Genomic DNA, 26,376 nt, shown 5'->3' on the forward strand with positions numbered 1-26,376 from the left:
GGGGAGGGGAGGGGGAGGGAGGGGGCAGGAGCAGGAGCGTCTGGTGCAAACGGCTCCACCTCAGCGGCAAGTGCCCCTCGGAGGCGAGCCTGCCGGGCTGGCCGAGCAGGCCAGGCGGGGACGGCGGCGCTCAGGCCTGGGGCGCAGTCCCCCACCTGCGGCTGCCGCGCTGCGGGCGCCCGAGGGCGGCGGCGGGGCCCGCGGGCGGCGGCGGCACGGGCGGTGGCGCGGGCGGCTGCACCATATTGGGGGCCGCGGGCCGGGCCGGGCGGCGGCGGCAGCAGCAATGCGGCGGGTCGGGCGGCGGCGGCGGCGGCGGCGGCGGCGGCGGCGGCGGCGGCGGCGGCGGCGTGCGCTCCGAGCCCGGCTCGCGCTCTCGGGCCGGCGCGGCGCGCGCCCGCACCCCGCGCCCCGCCCGCGCGCGCGCCCCCGCCCTGGCCCCCAGCCCCCGGCGCGCCCGCGGCCAGGAGAGGGGAGCTGCCCCGCCTGGCGGGGGGCGCGTGGCGCGGGCGGGGGCTCCAGGGGCCCCGCCCGCCCCGCGTCCCCTCTTGCTGCGGCCGGCCAGGAAATAGGGGTCCAGCCAGGGCGCCCCAGCGCCCCCTTTCCCGGGACTTGAATTTAAAGGGACAGGAACTGCGTAACGGGAAGGCGCCAAGCACTCAGGGCCCTCTCCGCCCCCTCCCGGGAGCTGCGAAGTGAAGCCCCGCACAGCAGGCCCAAGGCGGGCTGGGGACGCCCCGCACGCTTCGGCTCCCTCACCCGGCGCCTCGCCCCTCGCGCCTGGCTCCTGTCTGCGACGCCTGGCCCTGACTCGACTGAAGAAGCTCTTGGAGGACCACAGGTGGTTTTCTCTATGACAAACGATCTGTTTTTCCTTACAGGCAGTTTGGGTCCACGCGTGGGGGGAGGGGGGTGCTCGCCTCAGAAAGCAGGTATTTGGCTATTGGCCTCTCCCCATAAATTAAGAGAAAGCTCAGCCGCACGCACATACCTTGGAGGAAAGACACCCAAGTGCCGCCCCTCCCCTGCGCCCCGACAACAGGTACCCCCATCCCGGCAGCCGTCGGGCTTTGGGGGAGCAAAGTGGGGTGCCACTCTGGCGTTACCTGGTCTCTCTCCACACATACTTCACCCCCCACCCGCAAGAGGCGGTGTTTGATTCCTGGATCCGAGTATCCTGGGACCAATTCGGAATGCACTTCCTGGACCACAAATCGGCAGACAGGAGCTGGAGTTCCCACCTCTCCGGGAACGTGTTGGGCAACTGGCAGTAGCCGAGTGCTACGTGGGGGAGGTGCAGAGGGTCCCGGCTCCTTGGAGTGCAGGGGTGACTCGGGGAGCAAAGCCAGGAATGGCAAGCCAGGTCTTGGAGCCGAGGTTTAGGGTTCCAGAAGAGGTGCAGTTTGAAGCCTCCCATTAGCCGGTGCCCTGCTCACACCTCCTGCCTGCACTGTTCCCACCTTTGGCTAAACTGACTCTCACTGGAAAACTAGCCCCTCCTGGTTCTCCCAGAGATCACGTTCAACTTCTTGTCTCGTCCTGAGCACCAAAGCCCCCTCCTTAAAGGGCAGTCCTTTCCTTACCACCCCCACCCCCCTGCCAGAGGGACAAGTAGGGAGTTTTCAGTTCTGCTTTGTGATTTGCAGTTAGTGATTCAGTGCACCTCCTAGGTTGCGTCTCCCTTTGCCACCTGGAAGGGTTTTCTAAATGCCTAGGGGTGGAATTCTTGGGTCCAGCACATCTTGGACTTAATGGAAGTTGCCAAATGGCTCTCCAGAACACCTGGAGCAATTCCCTTCTCACCCTGCAGCGCAGGGCACTTCTGGGGCTCCGCCCCCTGGTCCACACTGGGTGTTAACCAGACTCCTTCGGTTTTTATTTATTTTATTTCATCTCTTTAAATGATGTGAAATACTATCTTGGGACTGTTTGGTGTAAATGAAAACTTACATATTGTGAATGTGTAGGCAAAAGGGCTGCAGACTCTCCTCAAGATTCAGGTTCAAATCCTTCCTCCAGGGCCCGGCAGCTGTGTGGCTCTGGGCAGTCACGTAATGTCTCTGAGCTCAGTTTTCTGATCTATAAGAAGAGCACAAAGGCAGTTCCCATCAGGTTACCGTGAGAACTCCGCTGAGCTGAGCGCATCCATCCTGGTAGGCATTCAGAAGTGGGAAGTAGTGTTATTAGGAGAAGGTCATAGGTTCCTACATGGGACACCCAGCCTTCAGCCTGCTCTCCCCCACCCCCAACTCTGCTGACATAAAACTGCCATTTCTCTTGGACACTGTGCACTTTCTTCCATTTTATTTCCAACCTGCTTTTTGCTGATTCAGCAGCCCTTCCTCACACATGCAGTGGATTGCAACTGAGATCTCATTGGGAAATGGTGATTGGTTCCAAGCAATTACTGGTCAGCACCTCCTACCTCTGGCTAATGCATACCCTTCCCCCCTGGCAATTCCAATGCACGCCCCCCCATGACTCTCCCCGATCTCTGGTGCTGGGTCAGATTAGCTCCAGCAGCAACAGACTCTCTTCTCTGAAATGCAGATATTAGAGGCATTCATTTTGTGCAATTTGGAAATCATTCTCCTATAAAGTAGGGCTGGCGGTATTGATTTCATTTTGGAGGAAACTCTCCAAGGCTATAAACACAGTACCACCCAGCACTCTCAAAACAAAAGCCAGGGAGAAAAAACAAAAAGCCATGCCACCATGCGGAATTTCATGGCTCTGTGCACCAGGCTCTGGGGTGAACAGCTCACAATAGTGACCTCCTGGGCACTCCTCAGGTGAGCTGGGTGTACACACTCACCTTCTACAAAGACCAACTTGGAGCCTGCTGGGTGAAGTGCCTGGCCAAAGGGAAAATGATGACTGAGCAGGATTCCAGCCCGAGCTGTCGGGTTTTCTAGCCTGTGGCTTTTTTCACCTCCAGGTGTGTGCCCTGCGATTTCCCTTGCCTGCTCCCTCTCCATATCACCGGGAAGGTTTCCCATATTGGCTCCAGAAAGTCTCCCCGGTTTCCCTATGTAAAGAGCGCCCCCCTTTCATCTCCACGGAAGCCTGTGTGTTTCCTTCAGAGAACTGAGCTGCAATCTAGTTTCCCGCCTGTCCTCAGCGTCACCCTGACACCGTGAGGCGCCTGCATCAAGGTCTCCCTTTCTTCATGCTCTCTTTGCATGTGATGCTGACACCAAAAGTGACACAATGTGACTTTGAAGGCTAGGGCATGAATGGTGACACAGCTTCTGTCTTGTGTTCTTGAGATGCTGGAGCTTGGAACCAGCCCACCATGCTGTCCGGAAGCCCAACAGCGCGTGGAGAGGTGCAGCAGGAGAGAAGCGGGGCCTCCAGCCCACAGCCAGCACCAGCTGACAATCCTGTAAGTGCAACATTTTGAAAGCAGGTCCCCCAGCTCCCGTCCAGCCATCCCAGCTAACGCCGCATGGAGCTGAGACCCCATGCACGGGGCTTTCCCCACCTTGCCTTGTCATAGTTCCTATTTCTTTTTCCTTTTTGAGGTGTAATTGACATACTGGTACTAGTTTCAGGTGTACAACATAATGACTGGATATTTGTATACATTGCAGAATGATCACCACAGTAAGACTAGTTAACATCCGTCACCACCCAGAGTTACAGAATTCTTTTTTCTCGTGATGAGAGCGTTTAAGATTTACTCTCTCAGCAACTTTCAAACATGCAGTACAGTATTGTTAACTACAGCCATCAGGCTGTGCAGTACATGACTTATTTATTTTATAAGTGGAAGTTTGTACCTTTTGACCCCCTTCATCCATTCCACCCAACCTGCCCCCTCTGGCAACTACCAATCCAATCCGTTCTCTGAGTCTATGAGCTTTTTTTTTTCTTAGATTCCACATATAAGTGAAACGAAATGATATTTGTCTTTGTCTGATTTATTTCACTTAGCATAATGCCCTCAAGTTCCATCCATGTTGTTGCAAATGGCAGGACTTCATTCTTTTTATGGCTGAATAGTATTCCATTATATGTATCTCACATTTTCTTTATCCATTCATCCATCAGTGGACCCTTAGGTTGTTTCCATCATAATTTCAACTTGTGAACAAAACAGATGATTGCTGTTATGTTAAGCTCGGCAGAGGTCATGTCAACTACAGCTCAGGGGCTGAATACGGCTCACTGCCTGTTTTCATGGACAAAGTGTGACTGGAACACAACCATGACCATTTATTTACAGACGGCAGCAACTGCTTTCAGCCTCAGTGGTGGAGTTGAATAGTTTCAACAGAAACCGCATGGCCCATAAAGCCTAAAATATTTACCATCTTCTCCCTTACAAAAAAAGTTTCGAACGATAAATGCTGGAGAGGATGTGGAGAAAAGGGAACCCTCCTACACTGTTGGTGGAAATGTAGTTTGGTGCAGCCACTATGGAAAACACTATGGAGATTCCTTAAAAAACTAAAAATAGAGTTACCATATGATCCAGCAATCCCACTCCTGGGCATATATCCAGAGGAAACTGTAATTGGAAAAGATATATGCACCCCAGTGTTTAAAACAGCACTATTTACAATAGCCAAGACATGGAAGCAACCTAAGTGTCTATCGACAGATGATTAGATAAAGAAGTATCCCAGCGTGCGCACACACACACAATGGACTACTACTCATCCATAAAAAAAATGCCATTTGCTGCAACACAAATGGACCTGGAGATTATCATACTAAGTGAAATAAGCCAAAAAAAGAAAGAAAAATACCATATGACATTACTTGTATGTGAAATCTAAAAAAACCCCACACAAATGAACTTACTTACAAAACAGAAACAAACTCACAGACATAGAAAACAAACTTATGGTTACCAAAGGGAAAGGGGGTAGGGAGGGATAAATTGGGAGTTCAGGATTTGCAGATACTGCTACCTCCATACAGTCAAAAAAAAATCAATAAATTATAATCAGCCCTCTCTATCCGTAGTTCCTCTGTATCTGCATTTCCACATCCATGGATTCAACCAACCACAGTTCGTGTAGTACTGTAGTATTTACTGTCGAAAAAAATCTGCATATTTTTAAATGGACCCACACTGTTCAAACTTGTGTTGTTCAAGGGTCAACTGTATTTAATTTTAGTATTTAGTTTCTCAAAGTGGTTGAATCACTTTGCACTCCCCCAGCAGTGGGTGAGAGTTCCAGTAGCTCCACATCCTCACCAACACTTGGTGATGTCATTCTTTTTAATTTTAGCCATTCTAGGGACTGTGTAGTGATATCTCATTGTGATTTTAATTTGCACTTCTGAGATAAGCACTTTGTAAGTTAATTAGGCTTATTTTTCCTTATATTTCATGATTTAATTTTTGATGTTTCTATCTGTTATTATTTGTTGTATCCATTTTTAGTTTCCATCTGAGAATATCATATGCTACTGATTTTCTACTTAGATTACTAATGTAAAGTTTTGTTTGAAAATAAATCTGTTCAAACTAAATAAGTGGGGCAGGCAGGGGGAGATCCATTTAAAAAAAAAATTTTTTTTTGCAAATAATAGGCCAGCAGGGATGAGAATGTGGCAACTTAGTGGAACAGAGGAGAATCTTTCCAACCTTGAGGACGGAGGCAAAAGCAGGTTCTGGACAGAAATGAAGAACGAGAGAGCCAAAACCCAAATCTCTCTCTTTCCCTGGGCCCCACTGTCTCTCCTACTGTCTGCTTTATGTTTCTGCTCTCCAGAGACCAGCTTTCTCTGCTGTGGTCTACTCTTTCCATCACCTCTCAGTCAGTCCAACACTGGCAGTCAATAATCTGGACTCTGTGTATCCTGGTTCCTAGGGGAGATCCAGCTCGGGTCAGCTGCAGTCAGGTGTCCATTCCCGACCCAGTCAACTGTAGTCAGGGTCCTGCCTTGTGACAGCAGGAAGAAGGCCTGGTTGGCTTTTCTAGTGCAAGTTAGAGCAAGTGGATTCCGAGCCAAAAATTGGGATGTGTGTTCTGTTGGTGGGACAGATGACTTGAAATTAAGAATGAAAGAGTTAAAAAATGGCAGGCATAATTTCACTTCCTTATTTACCAAGACCTAGAACTATCTATGACCCCAGGGAACACTGTCACTGGGTCATTAAATTTCTAGATGGAAACAGTTATGAAGAAGAGAGAGGTGGAGGAATGAAGGAGAAAGAGGAGGATAATGAAGAATAGATTTGGACAAATTAGCCAAAAGGAAAAGAAGAGGAAGTGGTGGTGATGATGATGATGGTGGTGATGACAGTGATGATGTTGATGACAGTGATGATGGTGTTGGTGGTGCTGGTGATGATGATGGTGATGATAATGATGATGACAACAGCAATAGTGGTGGTGAGGATGTTGAGGATGTTGGTGGTAGTGAGGATGGTGTTGGTGATATGATGGTGATGATGGTGACAGTGATGGTGATGATGGCAATGATGATAATTATGGTGGTGATGGTGGTGCTGATCGTGATGATGTTGACAGTGATAATGCTGTTGGTGATGTTGGTGATGGTGATGGTGGTGATCATTGTGGTGGTGGTGCTGGTGATGATTATGGTGATGATAATAATGATGATGACAACAGCAATAGTGGTGGTGAGGGTGTTGAGGATGTTGATGGTGGTGAGGATGGTGTTGGTGATATGGTGATGATGGTGACAGTGATAGTGATGATGGCAATGATGATAGTTGTGATGATGTTGATGATGCTGGTGGTGGTGATGGTGGTGATGATAGTGATGATGATGATGACAGTGGTGATAGTGGTGATGATGGTGGTGGTGGTGGTGATGACGGTGGTGACCACAATTAATTACTACATTTGTGTTTCTGGCTCTGTGCTGGTCATTTGCTATCACACTTAATCCTACAATTTTATGAGGCTGTTACTATTATTATCCCCGCTCTATGGATGAGGAAACATGAGTCTTGGACAGGTCAAGTCATTTGCCAAAGGTGGAAATGAGCCCAAGCAGCCCACAGCAAAGCATGCAGCTAACACACTTTTTGTCTCAAGCGTGTGAATGTCCCCTCCCTGGGGAAGACAAGTTGCTGTCTGTGTCAAGCCATGTATCTGCCCATGGTAACAAGCGGTCATGGAGCCTATGTCCAAGAGCAAGCACCCAGGCCGAGGAGCTGAACATGAGCGGCACCCAGAAGCCACAGCGTGCCCCTCCCCAGTCATAATCTTCTCCCCCAGACAGAGCCGGCAATCTGAGTTTACCACCATCTTTTTCCCTTTATAGTTTACCCCCTGCGTATATGTGTCCCTAGGCGCAGGAGGTGACTTTTACCTGTTGTTGAACTCCATGTGACCAGAATTATACTAGTCACACAGCGTGCATCCTTTTTGCCCAACACTGTGCTTAACATGTGGTTGTTTGAATCTGGGCTTTTTTGTCCTCATAGCTGTATAATATTCCATTGTGTGAAAATGCCAATTGTCACTCATCTGTTCTCCTGTAACTGGACATTCAGGTAGGTTGTTTCCAGTTTGGGGCTATGAAAAACAACACTTTCACCCTCTGGTCTCTGTATTCTGGAACGTGTGTACACATTGCTTTACCAGGAGCACTCCTTCACTCACGAGACTCACCAGAAACATCCCTCCCCAGTGATGCCCAGGCCAGGCAGGTGCCTCTTCCCTGAGCTTTATCAGCACCTGGGCTCCTCTGGTTTTAGCATATATCACTCTGCCATGGGGTTATCTTTTGATTCATGGTCTCACCCACTCAGGTGGGGCGGGGGGAGCACGGCAAGGCGGGCAAGGCGGGAGGATTCCTCTCCTCCCGCTCCGCGCCCAGTGTGATATCTGGCACGCTCCAGGAATGTGATCGTTGCATTTTGAGTAAATGATGAATGAAAAACGAATGAATGAACAGTCGGCGTCCCCTAAACATTGGTTGAACTGAAGCTTGTCACAGAAGTGAACCATGGAGCCCGGAGGTGCTGTTCACTGGGGCTGCTTTCGATCTGTGTTTGACCTTGTTTGACACGGGCTGGGGACACAGTCTGTGGGCAGAGGGGTGGGAGGGTTACAGAGGCCTGGCTCACACTTCCTGCTCAGCAGGTGACCTGTCGGAGGCAGAGAGACACTCAGAGACACGCTTCCCAGCCGGATCGCATTTCTCTGCTCCCTCCTCCTGCTCTGCCCCCCAGGGCTCATGAGTGTGATTAGACCTCATGAGAAAGAGGCAGCCAGTGGCTTCCTCCTGCCTCTTCCTCACCTGCCGTGCATCCTGCTGTGCATGGGATTCGCCCATCCCCACAATCCACAAGCCAGAGGGTGTGTGCGGGGCAGCTGGCGGGAGGGGGTTGTTGGCATGAAGGGGCTCGTGAATCTCCTGGTTCATCAAAGAGCAAGATGAAAGTCGTGGGGTCTGGGTGAGGGCTGTGGGCAGGGGCTGAGCTGCTGTGCATCCGTGGGTGTGTCAAGGATCAAAGTCCGTGCAGAGAGGCTCAGAAGTTGGGAGGTGAATCCAGAAGTCACAATAGTGGATTGGAGCCTGGGACCAGCGCAGACCGCAGACCGGCTTCATCAGGTGTGCGGGCCGGGCCAGGTGAGTTCACGCCTGGCCTAGCAGTCAGGGGTGCTGGCCTCGGGATCCCGCCCCGCCCCTTCACGTGCCGGGCTGTGTGCTCTGGCAGAAACATTCAGATTGTCCCCGATTCTCAGCCTGCCTGTTCAGTCTTCAGCCAGGTGCTGAGAACTTGCTTTAGTTCCTGAATCAGGCGGTCCCTAAGAGCAGACCTATGTCTGAACTTACCCACTGCCTGGGGGACAGAAGCGAACAAATTCCCTTTTTGTGCCCACCACTCTGAGCTGGGTTTTCTGGCATTTGCAGAAGGATTTTTTTAAACATCTTTATTGAGATAGAAACCACACACCTTGTAATACATACACTTAGAGCGTATGATGCAGTGTTTTTAATATAATCATCAAGTTGGGAGCTATCTCCATGGTCATTTCACCTTTTCATCACCCCCAGAAGAAGCCCAGTGCCTACTAGCAGGTACTCCTCATCCTCCCTGCCTCCGGCCCCTGGCAAGTCCCAAGCTGCTTTCTGTCTCCATGGATTTGCCTGTTCTGGACATTCCACACAGAGGGAGTCCTACAACACAGTCCTTCTGTGACCGGCTTCTTTCATAATCTCAAGGCCCAGCCACGTTGTAGCAGGTGCGCTCCATTCCTCCCGAGGGCTGCGTGGCATTCTGTCGCACGGATGGACCACATTTGGTTTATCCACGTATCAGCTCATGGGCCTTTGGGTTGCTTCCATTTTCTGTCAGCTGTGAAGCACGCTGCTGTGAACCCTGGTTTGCACGTGTTTGTGCACACATATGCACGTCTTCATTTCCCCTGGGTATAAAACTGGGAGTGGCGGCGTTTCGCCATTTGCAGGGCTGCCAGACTGTCTTCCGGACCAGCTGCACTGTTTTCCTGGCGACTGGCGATGCTGAGCACCTTTTCATGTGCTCACTGGCCATTTGTATGTCTTCTTTTGGAGAAGTGTGTATTCAGATCCTTTGCCCTTTTCTAAGTTCCTACCTTTATTACTGAGTTGTGGGTGTTCTTGGTGTATTCTGGATACAAGCCCTTCATCAGATAGATGATGTGCAAATGTATCCTTCCATTCTGTGGGCTGTTTTTCCACTTCCTTCAAGGCATCTATCACATGTGGCACAAAAGGTCTTTATTTTGATGCAGTCCTGTGTATCTGCTCTCCCTCTGTTGCTCATGCTTTTGGTGTTGTTGCTAAAGGATCTTAACTAACACACGTGAATTCTTTGCAATGACTGCCCACTCCCCCTCTGTCTCCTGCTCTATGTCCTCGAGCCTTCCCTCCCGAAGAGAGCCTCGTGTCCTGGGGATGGAGGGCATTTGAACCAATGAGGTCAGTGTCGTCCACCCCCAACAACGTGTTTCTGGGGAAAAGTGCCTGGAGAGACCAGGGCCTGAGCCACACACTCCTGTCCCCGACTGTACCCAGAGCTGATGGTACATGTGAGGGTGTCCCGGAGAGGCCGGCCTCTCTGGGGCTCTGGAAGACAGGCCGAGAGGAGGCAGGAGGGCCAGCTGACTCTGGGCCCAGCGTGAACTGATGCTGGGCTGTATGTGCCCCGTCGCCCTGCTCCCAGGAGCTTGCAGTAGGGAAGTCATCACACCTGTCTGTGTGGACGTGTGCACCTGCCAGCTCCTTCGAGAGGTGCTGGGAACCCCTCACCAGGGAACTCCCATAGCTGCAGCGACAGGAGGCAGGGGTCCTCTTCTGCCCCTGATTCCCAACCACCTCGGTCTCAAGCACCACGTTCCAGAGAGAAGGCTGCCCCAGGCTGCCCGTGGCAATGCTGGCCTGAGTCGCTGCAGACAAGGGCTTTGCTGGCCAGGGGCAGCCATGGCGGCAAGAGTGGGAATGGGGGCCTGGGCTAGGAGGACAGGCCCTCCCCTCCCCCAGGAAGCCGTATGAGCCCCTGGGGCAGGAGGGAGGGAGGAAAGGGTGTGCCTCAGCCCAGTTTGGTGGCGGGGGGGGGGGGGGTTGCTCAAGTGTACCTGAGGCTCCTAGCAGAGAGCAGGACACCCAGTCACACAGGCCGACCCTGCTCTGCTGGGCTGGCCCCCAGTGCTGGACATGCCCTGGTGCCGCCACCTTGATGGCCAGGTCACGTAGGCAGGCGGCGGGCACTGCTGGTGGGCAGCCAGAACCCAACCCCTAACTCCACCTCCTCATGCTGGCGGGGCCACCTTGCTCTCCCTGACTTTTGTGAGCTTTGTCTCCTCTGCATCAGCCAGCCCCCTCCCAGGGTCACGTCCACAGACATGACAGGAATGGGACACCGCCGTCCTGGCACAGGACGTCACGGTGAGTGCTACGCTGTGAGGTCAGACATTCCCTGTGTGCACCTGACTGCTTCCTTTGGGTAAACCCCCAGATGCTGCCTGGCCAGGTCAAAGGGCATGTGCCTTTTGCAAACCTGCTGCCGCTGCCTGATGCCGCCTTGTCACAGCACCACTCAGCCTCCCACACACAGAACCCCTGGCTCTGACTCTGGGTCGGCAGGCCTGGGCGAGGCCTGAGACTCTGCATTTCCAGGGCAGGCAGTGCTGATGCCCTTGTCCAGGACCACCTCCCATGGCGGGGGCCCCGGGCACATTCCGGTTCTCTGCCAGCCCCTCTTGCAGGAAGCTGGGTACTCGGTGGGGCTAGGCCGACCGCAGCCTCAGGCAGTGTTGACGGCAGGGCTGGAAGGCCATCTTGGTGCTCTGCCTGCGTCCAGCACAGCCTCTGCCCTCCCCGTGGAGCCAGTATCTCTGCCATTAGCTGCCAGTCCAGCCGCACTGTGGCTGCAGCCAATTCCAGCAAATCTGACCCACCCAGAGAGGTGGAGGTCCAGGCGGCAGGGTCGAGTCCTGCGCACGGGGGGGCCTTTCCTGCGGCCTCCAGGCCTGCGGCTGCGAGCAGGACCGGGGAGGACGGCGGCCCGAGGGAGACCCCGTCTGGAGGGGAGCGGCTGTGCAGTGCCGCAGCCCCGCTCTCCCGCCGCCGGTCCTGCTCTGGGAACAGGGGGACTGGGTGCGCACGCTGGGTTTCCACCCTCCAGACACCGCAAAGCCTGGGCGTTCCCTGGGCTCGGGGAACAAATGAACAAACAATTGTATTCCAGGAGAAGGTGGGATTGGGGGACAAAATACTTGTAGAGTTTTGCTTTCTGTGTGAACCACGTGAATTCGCTGACTCGGGGCCATTTTTGCAGCCCAAAACGTCAGTGTCACGGGCTCCACGTCCCTCCTCACAGCAAACCATCGGGGTCGTTTTACAGCTGCTCCTCAGGATGCGCAGGCTGTCATACAGGCGCACAGTCACGGGCCACACGTCACTACCAACGTGGACCGCGTTTCAGGGAACCTAAGACACCGTGGAAAATAGGGTGCGCAGGGCCCCTCTGTCCCATGGACCGCTGAGGAGTTCCACTGCCAGTGCCCTGGGGCCCTCAGAGGGTCAGTGCCCCCGGTCTTCCCTTGCCAGCCTCAGGGCCGCTTCCGGGAGCTACACAGCCGTGAGGACTGACGGCCAAGGAGGGAGAGAACCCGCCCAGGCCGGCGTCCGCCTTCCGCCAGTGGGAGCTGCCCACCTTCTCTCTTCTCTCCCACCAAGACTTAGAGAGTCCATTCCAGGGAAGAGCTGTGGGGTGGGAGGTGGGGGGGCCGGACAGAGCTCTGAGCGCGGAGAAAGCCAACCTGATGGGTCCCAGGTCCCTGGAGACAGAGGAAGATGCCAATGTGCGGACGGATCACTGACTCACCTGGTCTCGACCTTCCTGAATCGGGGGCTGAGAGCCCCCAGGTGCCAGTGTGCTGTGGCCAGGCTGGAGAGACAGGCCCCCCACCATGCTGGGGCTCATGCCCGGAGTGATGGGGGAGGGGTGCCCGCACCCACGATAAGGCTTTCAGGGGAGAGCAGGGTGGCCCCCCAAGGAGGTCAAAAGGGCCTGAGGGAGCAGGGAAAGGAGACAGGCCTGGGTCTTACTGTGGTTGGGGGCGGGGCCGAGTGAGAGGAGCCTGCATGGTGGGAAACTCCGGCTGTGCTGAAGGAGGGGCCCCAGCTTTCTACTGCTGCCCCGATGTGGGACAGAAAGACAGAGGGGCGAGGCTGAAAACTCGCCAGCAGTCCAGCATCCAAGACGGAGTCAGGCCCTACTACACACTGACAGGCCCGCCTCCCGTATCAGCAACTCAGTGACATGCGTGTGTGTGCACACGCGAGCATCCACGGCTCAGGGGCCGTGGTGACCCCAGGGTCTCCAGCATGTTAGCACCTGTGGGGGTGCATTCCACCCCCTCTCCCCAGAGCATCCTCACAGCAGCTCCACTGCTGTCAAAACAGACTCAGGGTGTAAATTACGACGAGTTCAGCATGTACCAGGCCCCATGTACCACCACCCAGACTGAACACATGTGCATCTTCTTCATATCTGCTCTGCGGTGTATTTCAAGGAGATCGAAGTTAGACTTGAAGCCCCAGCCCAGCCTTTCCGTCTCCCCAGCCCTGAGTTACCGCGTGTGCACCCGTGTCATACGGAATTTACACGAAGAGTATCACACAGTTGGAATCCCTTCTTTCCCTCCCCTCATGGAACACTCTGGGCTCTTCTCCGCTGATCCCCGCACTCTCCGTCATGTTAAAGGCAGTGCAGCAGGTGGCTCCGCTGCGTGCTTGCTCCTGGCTTATTTCCCTGTCCTGCATCCTGACAGTATTAGCTTATGGTCGTTTTCAGACAAACAGCACAAGACGCTCGGCCGGGAAGTGGCAGGAGGTGAGGAGCTGGGCCAGGTCTTCAGGCTCCAAGTCCACTGTGTCTTCTGCTTCCTCGGGGAACATCAGCCAGGCTCAGTGCCCCGGTGAAACCACACCCCCGAGTAGGGCAAGGTCACCAGGCAAGGTCACCTGCTGTGGTGGGTTAGAGGCATGTCCACAAATTCTTGGATTCTCTGCCTCCTGAGAGGTGGACTTCATTCTCCTGCCCAAGCTGGGGCTGGACTCAGTCACTCACCCCTAACAAGTAGCATCACCAGGAGGGGTGTGGTATCACTTCCGAGATTAGGCTGTGAGAGGACTGGGGCTTCCATCTTGGCCTCTTCCCCTCTCTCTCCCTCTCTCTCTCTTTCTAATGACACTGGTGTGTGGTTTTAAGCCCCTGAGTTTGGGGGTATTTGTTATGCAGCAATAGGTAACTGACACACCCATTCAGCATCACTCCGGGCCAGGTGGCGGGACGCAAGCAGACTTGGGAGTCTAGCTGGCTTCACCGCCCACAGTCCTGAAGCGTCTCCTCCTCCCAGCGTCCTGGGCTCAGAGTGGGTGTGATGGCCTGGAGCCACCAGCGTGGACCCTGCACAGCACCCAGGGCTGAGCACCGGTGGTGAACACCTCCGTGTCCCTGTCCTCCTCCATCTTTCTCCTCTACCTCCGCCACCCTCGGCCAGTTCCCTCACAGCCTTGGCTGGCTCCAGGGACTGTAAACCACACAATAAAGTCAGACCCAGCTCCCAGCTGCAGGGAACCAGCTGCCCATTGAGCTTGCTTCCTGAGGGTAAATTACTGACACAGAACCCAGCAACTTTTGCCACGTGAGGTGTTTCGGAATTTCCCCCACATCAAGAGGTTTTGGAGTCAGACGGGCCTGGGTTTCCAACCCCCCTCTCCCTCCCACCTCTTCTCCCCCAGCCTCACTCTTCTCATCTGTAAAGTGGGGTATCCATCTCTGGGACGACAGAGAGAACCTAGGAGATGAAGGGAGCGGAGAGCCCTCAGCAAACAGGGCTGCGAGGTTTTCATCCACCTTATTAGCCCCTATTTAATCTTACTAAGACCACAGGGGCTGGGCGGGCTGGGCATGGCTTCTATGGGTCCCTCTTGGGCCTGCCCCTGGCTCTGTGCCTCACTGGCCTTCCCTCATTCCTTGTGGGGCCCTGCTGCCTCTCACGGGGCGCTGTGGAATCTCCCCCCTCCCCTGCAAACTCAGCTTTCTTTCTCTATTGAGGTAAAATTTCCATAACCTAAATGTAACCATTTTAAAGAGAACAAGTCAGTGGCATTCAGCACATTCACACAGCTACTGCAACATCCATCACCTCTCTGTAGTTCCAGAACATTTTCATCACCCCTAAAAAACCCCAGGCCTGTTAGCAGTCCTCCGCACTCCTCGCTCCCCCAGCCCCTGGCGACCACTAATCTGCTTTCTGTCTCTACAGATTTGCTCATTGTGGACGTTTCGTCTGAGAGTGAGCGCACGTCACGTGGTCCTTTGTGACTGGCTTCTTTCGCTCAGCAAGATGCTTCCTAGGTCCTTCCAAGCTGTAGCCCGGGTCAGCACTTTAATCCCTTTTTTTTTTTTTTTTGAGATATAATTGACGTGTACCATTACGTTAGTCTCAGGTGCACAACGTTATGATTCGATATTTGTGTATATTGTGAAACGATCACCACAGTACGTCCAGTTAACATCTGTCCCCACACCTAGCAGCAACAATGTTTTCTGATTGGGATGAGGGCTGTCAAGGGCTACTCTCTTAACGACTTTCAAGTCTGCGATACACTCGCCATGCTGAACATCACATCTGCGTGCCTTTCATTTATAACGGGAAGTGTGTACCTTGTCACCCCCTTCGGCCGTTCTGCCTGCCCCCTACCCGCCGCCGCTGGCAACCGCCAGCCTGCGCCCTGTGTCTACACGCTTGGTCTTTCTTTCTTTCTTTTTTAAGATCTCACATATAAGCGAGATCATACGATGTCTGTCTTTGTCTGACTTATTTCTCTTAGCATAATGCCCGCAGGGTTCATCCATGTTACAAATGGCAAGGTTTCGAGATTTCATTTTTATGGCTGAGTAGGGTTCCATTGTGTGTGTGTGTGTTTGTATACACATCTTCTTTATCCACTCATCTGTTGATGGACGCATAGCTTGGCTACTGTGAATAACACTGAGTGAATACGGGGTGCGTAGATCTTTTTGAGTTAGTGTTCTCATTTTCTTCGGATAAATATCCAGAAGTGGAATTGCTGGATCATACGGCAGTTCTATTTTTAGTTTTTTCCAGCTCCTCCATACTGTTCTCCATAATGACTACACCAACTTATATTCCCACCGAGCGTCTTCAAGGGCTCCCTTTTCCCCACATTCTCACCAACACTTTTCTTTCTAGTCTTTTGATAACAGCCACTCTGACAGGTGTGAGGTGGTACCTCACTGTGGTTTTGATTTCATTTCCCTGACGGTGAGTGGCACTGAGCATCCTTTCACGCACCTGTGGGCCAGCTGTATGTCATCTCTGGGAAAATGTCTATTCAGATACTCTGCCTACTGTTTAATTAGGCTTTTCCTATACTGAGCTGTATGAGTTCTTTATTACTTTCGGTATTAACCACTCATCAGATACATGATTTGCAAATATTTTCTCTCATTGCCTTTTTTCCTTTTTCAACAGCTGAATAATACTCGTTGTGTGGAATACATGTGTGTATGTGTGTGTGCACACCTAATAATGGTTACTGAACACTTACGGGTTCAATGCTGTCCGTCCTAAGAGCTCATTCAAACTTCAACAACCTGGTAAGTAGGTACTACCATTATCCCCATTTTGTGGATGAGGGAACTGAGGCTCAGAGAGGCAATGTGGTTTTCCTAAAGCCACACAGCTAGTAGACGGTGGGGCCAGGATGCAAAGCCAAACAGCCTGACTCCAGAATCCACACTCTGAGCCTCTAAGACATGCTCTGGAACCTCTTTCCCCTCTGAGCCACATGGTGGAGTAGTGCCTACTTGGGGGTGACTCCCCCGAGGCCTTAAGTCACAGGTGTGGGCCCAGACCCACCTGGAGCCTGGGGGGCACGGAGGGGAGGACCATCGCCAACACTCTGCACAAGCTTGTGTCCTGCCTCCAACGGCCAGCAGCAGGCCAGCCTCTGCCCACAGCAGGCTGGGCTTCGTCCACTCCCCAGGTCACCTCCTGCTGCCCGTCCGTTCTTCTGAGGGTGGCTTCCTTCTTCCCACCTACTGCAAGCTTTGTTGGGAGAGAAAAAGGCTAGAGACCAAAGGCTGGGAGCAGTGCCCCGAGGGAGCAGGGGAGCTGGCTGCCTCCACCCGGCTTTTGGCTTCCTCCGCCTGCTTCGGGCGGATCATGGGACCGGAGGAGGACGTCGCCTGTGGTGACAGCTGCCTGCGCTCCCCCCACTTGGCCGACAGACAGGCTGGCCTTGGCCAGAAATGATATGTTTTGAAGCTGTTCCTGAACCAGAAGCCCCACGACTGTGCTGTTTTTGTGGTTGGTATTTGAATTCTCCCTGAAATTCCTTGAATTCTCCCTGCTTCTCTTTTTCCCCTTGGATTTTTTTTAAAAAAAATATATGTTTCATTGTGGAATATATATTTGCTGTCAAAAAATGAGAAAACAGAAGTAAGCATAAATAAGAGTTTAAAACATCCCAATTCCACCACACGGTGAGGAAATGAAGCAACCTGGTCTGTGCACAAGGACGAGGCTCACAGGCAAGAAGCTAGACCCTCTAAGGTGCCCTGACTCACCTGCACTTCAGAAGCCATGATTGCGGCCTCCCCAGAGAAGGGGCTGGGCTGCAAGGGAGGGGGGTGTCTGCTGCTTGGACTCCGCACCGTGTTTGTACCTGTGAAAAGGCATGGAGCTGTGCATGTATGGTCCGTGCATTTTCCACGTGTAGATTCCACACAGTCTTTTTTTTTTTTTTATTGAAATATAGTTGATATACAATCTTGTGCTAGTTTCTGGGTACAGCATAGTGATTCAGTTATACATCTCTGTCTATTCTTTTCATTATAGGTTTTTACAAGATATTGAGCATAGTTCCCTGTACTATACAGCAGGACCTTGTATTTTGTATACAGTAGTTTGTATTTGCAAATCCCAGACTCCTAATTTATCCGTCTCCCTGACTCCTTCCCCATTAACCATGTTTGTTTTCTATCTGTGAGTCTGTTTCTGTTTTGTAAATTACTTCATTTGTGTCATTTTTTTAGGTCCCACATATAAATGGTATCATATGGTATTTTTCTTTCTCTTTCTGGCTTACTTCACTTAGTATGACGATCTCCAGGTCCATCCACGTTGCTGCAAAGGCATTATTTTATTGTTTTTATGGCTGAGTAGTATTCCATTGTATAAATATACCACAACTTCTTTATCCAGTCATCTGTTGATGGACATGTAGGTTGCTTCTACGTCTTGGCTATTGTAAATAGTGCTGCTGTGAACATTGGGGTGCCTGTATCTTTTCAAATTAGAGTTCCCTCTGGATATATGCCCAGAAGTGGTATTGCTGGATCATAGGGTAGCTCTATTTTTAGTTTTTTTTTAGTTTGTTTTCAATAACAGCTGCACTAAACTATGTTCCCACCAGCAGTGTAGGAGGGCTCCCTTTTCTTCACACCCTCTCCAGCATTTATCGTTCGTGGACTTTTTAATGATGGCCATTCTGACTGGTATCCAGGGATACCTCATGGTAGTTTTGATTTGCATCTCTCTGTTAATTAGTGATATTGAGCATCTTTGCATGTGTCTCTTGGCCATTTGTATGTCTTCATTGGAGAATTGCTTGTTTAGGTCTTCTGCCCATCTTTGGATTGAGTTGTTTATTTTGTTACTGAGATGTATGAGCTGTTTGTATATTGTGGAAGTTAAGTCCTCATCAGTTGCACTGTCTGCAAATATTTTCTCCCATTCCATAGGCTGTCTTTTCATTTTGTTTACAGTTTCCTTCACTGTGTAAGTTTAATTCAGTCCCACTTATTCATTTTTGCTTTAATTCTGTTGCCTCAGTAGATTGCCTAAGTGAACATTGCTAAGAAAATGTTTTGCCTATGTTTTCTTCTAGGAGGTTTATGGTATCTTGTCTTATGTTTAAGTCTTTAAGCCATTTTGAGTTTATTTTTCTGTATGGCGTGAGGGAGGGTTCTAACTTCATTGATTTACATGCAGGTCAGCTTTCCTGACACCACTTGCTGAAGAGACTGTCCTTTCTCCCTTACATATTCTTGCCTCCTTTGTCAAAGATTAATTGACTATAGGTCTGTGGGTTTATTTCTGGGCTCTCTATTGTGTTCCATTGATCCATATGTTGGTTTTTGTGCCAATACCACGCTGTTTTGATTACTATAGCTTTGTAGTATTGTCCGAAATCTGAGAAGGTTATGCCTCCAGCTTCCGTCTTTCTTCAATATTGTTTTGTCAATTCAGGGTCTTTCGTAATTCCATATAAATTTTAGGATTATTTGTTCTAGTTCTGTGAAAAACGTTCTTGGTAATTTGATAGGGATCACATTAAATCTGTAGATTGCTTTGTGCAGTGTGGCCATTTTAACAATATTGATTCTTCCAATCCAAGAGCATGGGATATCTTTCCATTTCCTTAAGTCATCTTTAATTTCCTTCATCAGTGTTTTATAGTTCTCTGTATTAGTCTTTCACCTCGTTGGTCAGGTTTATTCCTAAGTATTTTGGGTTTTTTTGATGTGATTTTTAAAAGGGATTTTTTTTTTTACTTTCCTTTTCTGATATTCATTGTCGGTGTAAAGAAATGCAACAGATTTCTGTATGTTTACCTTGTGTCCTGCTACCTTGCTGAACTTGTTTATCAGCTCTAGTAGTTTTCGTGTGGAATTTTCAGAGTTTTCTATACACAGGGTTCAACACAATCTTTACTAAAGATTTGCTCTTTCTATTCCCCAGAGGTCACCACTATTAACATTTGGGGATATTTCCTTGCACACATTTTCCCTTGCCTAATATACAGATTTTTTTTTCATCGATTTGCTAAATCTATGTTAATTTTTCTTGCTAAATTTATGATAATTTTTGTGTTATTTTTCATTTCTTCCCTCCAGTCCCCCTATAAGGACCCATATCTAGCCTCATTTGAGGTTGTTTCAGAACAAGGTGTCCTCCCTAAATTTAGTTGTTCAAAATAAAATCATTGAGACTAACCTGTAAAGACACAGTTATTATGTGACTTTATTTTTAAACTGATTTATTCTTATTATTGTTTATTTTACTTTGGAGCTTCTCAAACACACACAAAAATAGAGTGAAACGTACAAAGGACACTCACGTGCCAGCCACACTCTCACCTCGAATCTAACACCTGTCCATCAGGGATGCCTTTTCAGTCAGTTCAAGAAGAAGTCATTAAGTAATTTTGGTTTGGGGGGCAGGGGAGCAGAGGGAGGCTCCTTTTCCTCTTTCTTTTTTTGTCCTGTCACACATGTAACTCTGGATTTGGCCAACTTTTCCTGTAAAGGGCCAGGAAGTAGATACTTTTGGTTTTGCAGGTGCACAGTGTCTGTTACAAGCACCAGGCTCTGTGGTAGTAGAATCAGCCAGAAGTAATAAGCAAATGAACAGCACGGCTTTGTTCCAATAAACCTTCATTTACAGTAACGGGCAGCAGCTGGATTTGGCCCAAAGGCTGTAGTTTGCCAACCCTGATCCAGGTCACCTAAACTCAGAGAAACACAAGTGTCCACCTTGATTCAGCTGCCTCAACCACCAGGGAAAAAAGGCCAAGAGCCTGAGCCCCGGATGGTCCTCAGGTATGACTCCTGCCTTGGAGATTAACTAGCGGTGACACTCTGGGCAAGTTACGAGCTCCTCAGAGCCTAGGGTGCAAGGGACATGGAAGTAATCCCTGCCTCTGCGGAGGGCATGAGACCAAGCAGATGTGCGAGCGCTTAGCTGGTGCCGTTGTCCCTAAAGCAGGGGGCGTGGCAGCTGGGAGACCTGCCAGCATCCAAGGAAACCCGCGGAGGAGAGGACCCTGGGGAGGAGGGTACCTGATGAACTGGGGCCATCTGGGGGCAGGAGGGAACTGCACCGAGTACCAGGCGAGGAAGCAGACAGGAACCGTGGCTGGGGCCTAAGGGTACAGTGGGCACTTCTTAATGTCTTTATCAGTCAGACTAAAAATCCTTAATGTGTGGAATGACGAAACGTCTGGAATTTGCTTTAAAATATTTTGGTTAAAAAAAAAGGAGTGGCAGGTGATTGAAACAAGATTGGCAAAATGGCAAAATACTGATATTGGGTGATGGCTCCATGGAGGGTTATTATGGTATCCTCTCTACTTTTGTGGAGTTTAAAATGGTCCACAGTAAAATGTTAAACTTAAAAAAAAAAAAAAAAGAAAAAGCGCCAGTCGATGCATTCCGGAGACCTGCTGAGTGACACGGAGCCTACGGCCAGCAGTTCCGTGCTGGGCACTTCAGCATCTGCTAAGAGGGTAGATTTCATGTTACGTGTTCTTCCCACCGAAAACCCCAAAACCAAAAAGCGACAACAAAGGGGCATGGGGAGCCTTTTGGAGGGGATGGGTACTTCTGTTAATTGACTGTAGTGACGATTTCACAGGTGTTTGCAGCTGTCCTGACTCATCAAATTGTTTGCATTAAACATGTGCAGGTTTTCATCTATCAATTATATCTCAATAAAGGTTTTTTTTAAGCAGGGCTAGAAAAAAGAAAGCCTTGGAACAACCACTAGGGTGGGTCCACTCAGCCAATGGCAGCCAGTCCAACAGACCACCGTCCTTCATAGCAATCACTGTACACCCCGACTGCCATCCCGAAATGGAGCACAGAGCCTGCGCCGTGTCCTCGACCCCACAGAATGCCCCAGCTGTAAAACGCAGCACATCCAGAAGGAATAACACAGAATAACGTTTCTCAACGTGCCCTCACTCAGCCCAGCCTCCCTAGACCTCAGCTGCTTGCCATGGCGCACAGGCTCATGTGAGTGTGACAGTGACACGTGACACCTGATCCAGGTGTGAGCGTGGGACCCACCGACCAGTCACCTGGCTTTCCAAAATGGCGAAAACCTCTTGGCAAAGTTCTGAACCCAACATGGTGTCCCCTCCACTTGCACAATGTTTGCCTCGTGGCAATGGTGCAAAATCATGCGTCCCGCCTGTGTGTGAAGTTTGGTCATAAGCGCACACGGTTACAAACAGGTTTTCATCTGTGGGACTGTTTCCCAGGATGTCCTAAAACCAGGTAGAATGTAGGGCACTGCTCAGGTGGTGCTGCGTCCGGGGTCCCTGCCTGGCGCCCTCCAAGTGCGGGTGGCACCCTCACTGTGACAAATGAGCTTCTTCCAGAAACTTTCAAGTCGGCCTTTGAGGGAGGTGGCACCCAGCAGGTCAGGCAGTCCCCGAGGGCTCAGGGGAGCTGCCTAGGATGCCGCCCACCCAGTGGCCCCTGTTTGGCCTTTCCCAGGGGCGGTGCAGCCTCACGGCAGTAGTGGGTAGTGACCACAGCGGTGACCCAGACTAGGGACCCCCAGGGAGCTGCAGAGAAGCGGGTGGACCTGGCTTCTCACCGTCCTCCTTCTGGGAGGGGAGGCAGGTGGGAACCAGGAACGGGGCCCTGCCCAGGGCTGGCAGGAGGGCAGAGCTCTGGAATCCAGTAGCCAGGGGACCTGGGCAGCCCTCCCAGGCCTGGGTGTGGTGGTTCATATCATGGATGGGAGGCAGAGGAGGGCAGAGGGCAGAGACCACGGCGGGGACGCGCGCAGGTACCGTGGGTCAGGTAGGAAAACACCACGAGGAGAGTTCTCAGAGCGCACGTCCTCTAAATCGTGAACCGTCTGAACCATTCCTGTGGCACTGAGAAGACGCGTGTTGCTCCTGGCCCAGCACGGCCCCCATTCCGGCTCCCACCCGGACAAATGATCTGGACCTGGGCTTCCAGGCTGTCCCCTCGCCCTGCCTCGTCCCCCTTCCTCCTGCAGGGGCCACTCAATGTGCCCGCCACCGCTGCTTGTTTTCAGTGATCCTGCCCTAGGGTTGAAGGGGTCGCTCACCAGTGGCTGGTGGTCGGTCCCCTGCGGTTCGCAAAGCAGCTCATCACTCCAGAAACAAACGACCTCGTCCAGGCCTGGCGAGTGAACGACTTTGGCTGTGAACTCGCCCTGAGCGAGTGCAGGTTGGTGCTGAATTACTGTCCTGCTGTCAGGGAAGAGGGAGGCCGGAGCAGAGGCCCTGCGTCCGCTCAGCTCACCCTGACTTGACGCTTCAACCCCCCGCGAGCCCAGAGCTGGCCTGCTGCCCCAGCGACACGGCCTCCCCGGTGACGGCACTGCTTTGCAGCCACCGTTTCTGAACAAGGCCACAGTATGTCTCACTGGCTGAATAAGTTGATGAATGGACCACCCACTTGGCACCTGCTCGTTACACACCCACAGTGCAGGCTGCTGAGCCAAAAGCCGAGCAACGAGAGCAGGGAGCCTCCTGGTCCAAGCAAACTCCAGGCTGGTCGGCTGGAAACTCTGGGTCCCCACTAGCTGTCCCTTCTCCCCTCTTGCCACTGGGAGGCCCAAGGTCTCTGAAGATGCCCGGCACCTCCCTTGCCAGGGTGGCGGGTCTCCGTGAACCAGGTATTCCTCGGCTCGGAAATATAAACCCATTCCACACAGCGTCCAGGAGAGCGCACTGTGGGCTCGGAGGCTAGTCGCCCAGAAGCCCCTGTGCAGCTGTCCCCTTCCCGAGGACTCTGGGGGAGCCCCGAGTATCACTAGGTTGACCCCGTGCCCGTCGAGGGACAAGCTGAGACTCAGGACGGGCAAGGACTCGCCTGAGGCCACCCGGGAGTCAGGGGCAGAATCCAAGCCCCTGATGTTTCCCTGAGCAGTTTCTACCCAACTTCCCAGCCCTCCTTAGAGCAGGAGGCACAGCTCAGGCGAGAAGGGGACAAGCAGCCCAGAAGTGGCACCCTGGGGTCTCCTCACTGGGCCCTTGCCCGAGGACACAGATTCAAAAAATTGTTGCTAAGACCACTGTCAAAGAGCTTCCTGCCAGTTTCCTTCTAGGAGTTTTGTGGGTTTGGGTCTCACATTTAAGTCTTTAATCCATTTGAGTCTGATAATATATCAAGTCCACAATATGTAAAGAACTCATAGAACTCAGTATCAAAGAAACAAACAATGCAGGTAAAACCAGGCAGAGGACCTAAATAACCCTTTTCCCAAAGAAGACAGGCACAACAGGCATGTGAGAAGATGCGCACCACCATCAGTTACAGGGAACACGGGCAAAAGCACCATGAGATGTCACCTCACAGCCGCCGGCACGGCTGTCATCAAAAAGACAACCGACAGCAAGTGCGGGCGAGGGCGTGCAGGAAAGGGAGCCTCGTGCATGCTGGTGGGCAGGGAAGTTGGGGTTTTCCCCAAAGCAGAGGTTCCCCCAAAGTTAAAACCAGAACTACCACAGGAAACAGCAATTCCACCGCTGGGTATTTATCCAAAGAAAATGAAAGCACTAACGGCAAAGATATCTGCACCCCCATGTTCACTGCTGCATTATTTACAATAGCCAAGATAGGGAAACAACCTAAGTGTCCCATTGATGGATAAGTGGATAAAGAAGACATGATATACATATCCCATGGAATATTACTCAGCCATAAAAAAGAATGAAACCTTGCCACTTGTGACAACATACCCTCTGTTATTATGCTAAGTGAGATACATCAGAGAAAAAGACAAACACTGTACAATTTCATTTATATGTGGAATCCAAACAACAAAGCAAATGAGCAAACAAAATAAAACAGAAACAGACTCGTAGATACAGAGAACAAACTAGTGATGGCAGCGGAGAGGGGGTGGGGGGAGGGATGAAATAGACAAAGGGGATTAAGAGGTACAAACTTCCAACTGTAAAATAAGTAAGTCACGGGGTGTAAGGTAGAGCACAGGGAATGTGGTGTTGTGATCATACTGTAGTAACTTTGTAAGGTAACAGATGACAACTCAACTGATCATGGTGACCACATCATAATGTATCCACATGTCAAATCATTCCATTGCACACCTGACGCATGTAAGAGTGTAAGTCAATTATCCTTCCATTTTAAAAGCCTACTAATAAAACTATGTTTGTGGGGAGGGTATAGCTCAAGTGGTGGAGCACATGCTTAGCATGAATGAGGTTCTGGGTTCAATCTCCAGTACACCTATTAAAAAAAAAAGTTAATGAAAGGGAACAAGGGGAAAGGAGGTGGGAAGAGAGAAATTTGGGAGACTGAGAGTGCAGATGTTAACCACTATATATAAAAATAGATACACAAAAAATTTTCTTCTGTGCAGCACAGGGAACTAAATTCAATATCTTTTAGTAACCTTTAATGGAAAAGAATATGAAAACGAAAATGTGTATGTACATGCATGACTGGGACATTATGCTGTACACCAGAAACAGACACATTGCAACTGACTATACGTCAATTTAAAAAAAAGGAAGAAAAGGGACAACCCAAATGTCCATCAACTCATGAGTAGATGAACACTTCATGTCCCTACAATGGACTATTATTCAGCCATAAAAAGGCATAAAGTACTGACACGCTACAACACGGACGAACCTTGAAACATGCTGAACGAAGAAAGCTAGACACAGACGATCACAGATTATCTGATTCCATTGGTAGGGACAGTCCAGAGTAGGTAAGTCAGACAGAAAGCAGACTCAGGGCTGCCAAGGGCTGAGGGGAGGGGAGGCAGGAGTGCCTGCTAACAGGAACAGGGTTTCTTTCAGGGGTGATGAAAATGTTCTGGAATTAGATAGAGGTGATGGGCGTGACAACTCTGAGAATGTACTAAATGCCACTGAATCGTACACCTTAAAGCAGCTCAGTGGTAAATTTTGTATTTACAGATGGAGGTATCGAGGGGCTGGCCTAACATAAACAGAGCTGGAACCTCTAGTAAACGTGGCCCCTGTAAATTACACCCAAGTGTACATTTTTATTTTGAGTACCCACTGTGTGCCAAGATCTAGGCTGAGCCCTTTCCTACAAGATGTCACTGCACTTTCAGACCTGTATGAGGTCTCTATAAGGGACACAGCTTAAGTGGCGATGACAGTGACAGGACCAGCTCATGGACCTCTTCCTCCACACCAGCCCCGTCAGACACTTCACCAATCACCCTAGCTGATTCTCACGTTAACCCTGGAAGTAGGGCCATGTGTTTCTGCCATGTCACAGCCAAGGGAACGGAGGCTGAGTCAGTCACGCAGCTCCACGTGAGACTGGAACCTAGGAAGGGGGACTCCAGAGCCCCCTGCTTGACACCACCTATCGACAGGAGGTAGGCCCTGAACTCCCCCATCACAGCACGTCGACGGCACGGTGAACATCTGGAACTGACTCCCTGGATGGGGGGGCAGGTTACACAACACGAGAGGGGAGCCAGGGCAGCCTCAAGGCCAGGGATCCACGATCTCCCGGGACGGGGGATAAATGCTCAGAAGCAGGATGCCTCCGATCGTGGGCAAAGCTGTCAGCTGCCCCCAGGGAGGCCATCACCATCCTGGTTGGAAGAGAAGACATGTCTGTTTGTGGGGAACTGCAGGCAGGTGCTAAGCAGGCTCTAGTCGAGACTTATCTCCTTCCAGTAAGGGAGCAAATAGGAGCCCAGGGCCAAGGTCACGGCAGGAAGTGGCACCAAGGCAGCAGCTGGCCTGGGCTACAGTCTGCCTTCCCATGTCCAGGCTGATGTCCATTAACAAAGAATCTGCCCTAACAGAATTCAGCCTTGCCTGGCCCCAAGAGAGTTCATTTATTCATTTCATAAACATCAGGCACTGTGATGGTTGACTTTTTGTGCCAACTTGGCTGGGCCCAGACATTTGGTCAAACATTATTCTGGATGTTTTTGGATGAGATTAAGGCTTATATTGGTGGACTGAGTAGAGCAGATTGTCCTCCATAATGAGGGTGGGCCATATCTAATCAGCTGAAGGTCTGAACAAAAGACTGATCTTCTGCAAACAAGAGGAAATTCT

At 51.1% G+C, this 26,376-nt stretch overlaps 1 long non-coding RNA gene across 1 annotated transcript; it reads left to right on the forward strand.

The window, feature by feature from the left end:
• Positions 1-3,229: 3,229 nt before the first annotated feature.
• Positions 3,230-16,569, forward strand: LOC105104673 (uncharacterized). The gene is made up of 3 exons (XR_010377424.1): positions 3,230-3,385; positions 14,760-14,873; positions 15,993-16,569. It is a non-coding gene; the product is annotated as an uncharacterized LOC105104673 (long non-coding RNA).
• Positions 16,570-26,376: the final 9,807 nt, after the last annotated feature.

The sequence above is a fragment of the Camelus dromedarius genome, chromosome 23 (assembly GCF_036321535.1).
Source record: "Camelus dromedarius isolate mCamDro1 chromosome 23, mCamDro1.pat, whole genome shotgun sequence".
In the NCBI taxonomy this organism is placed as follows: Eukaryota; Metazoa; Chordata; class Mammalia; order Artiodactyla; family Camelidae; genus Camelus; species Camelus dromedarius.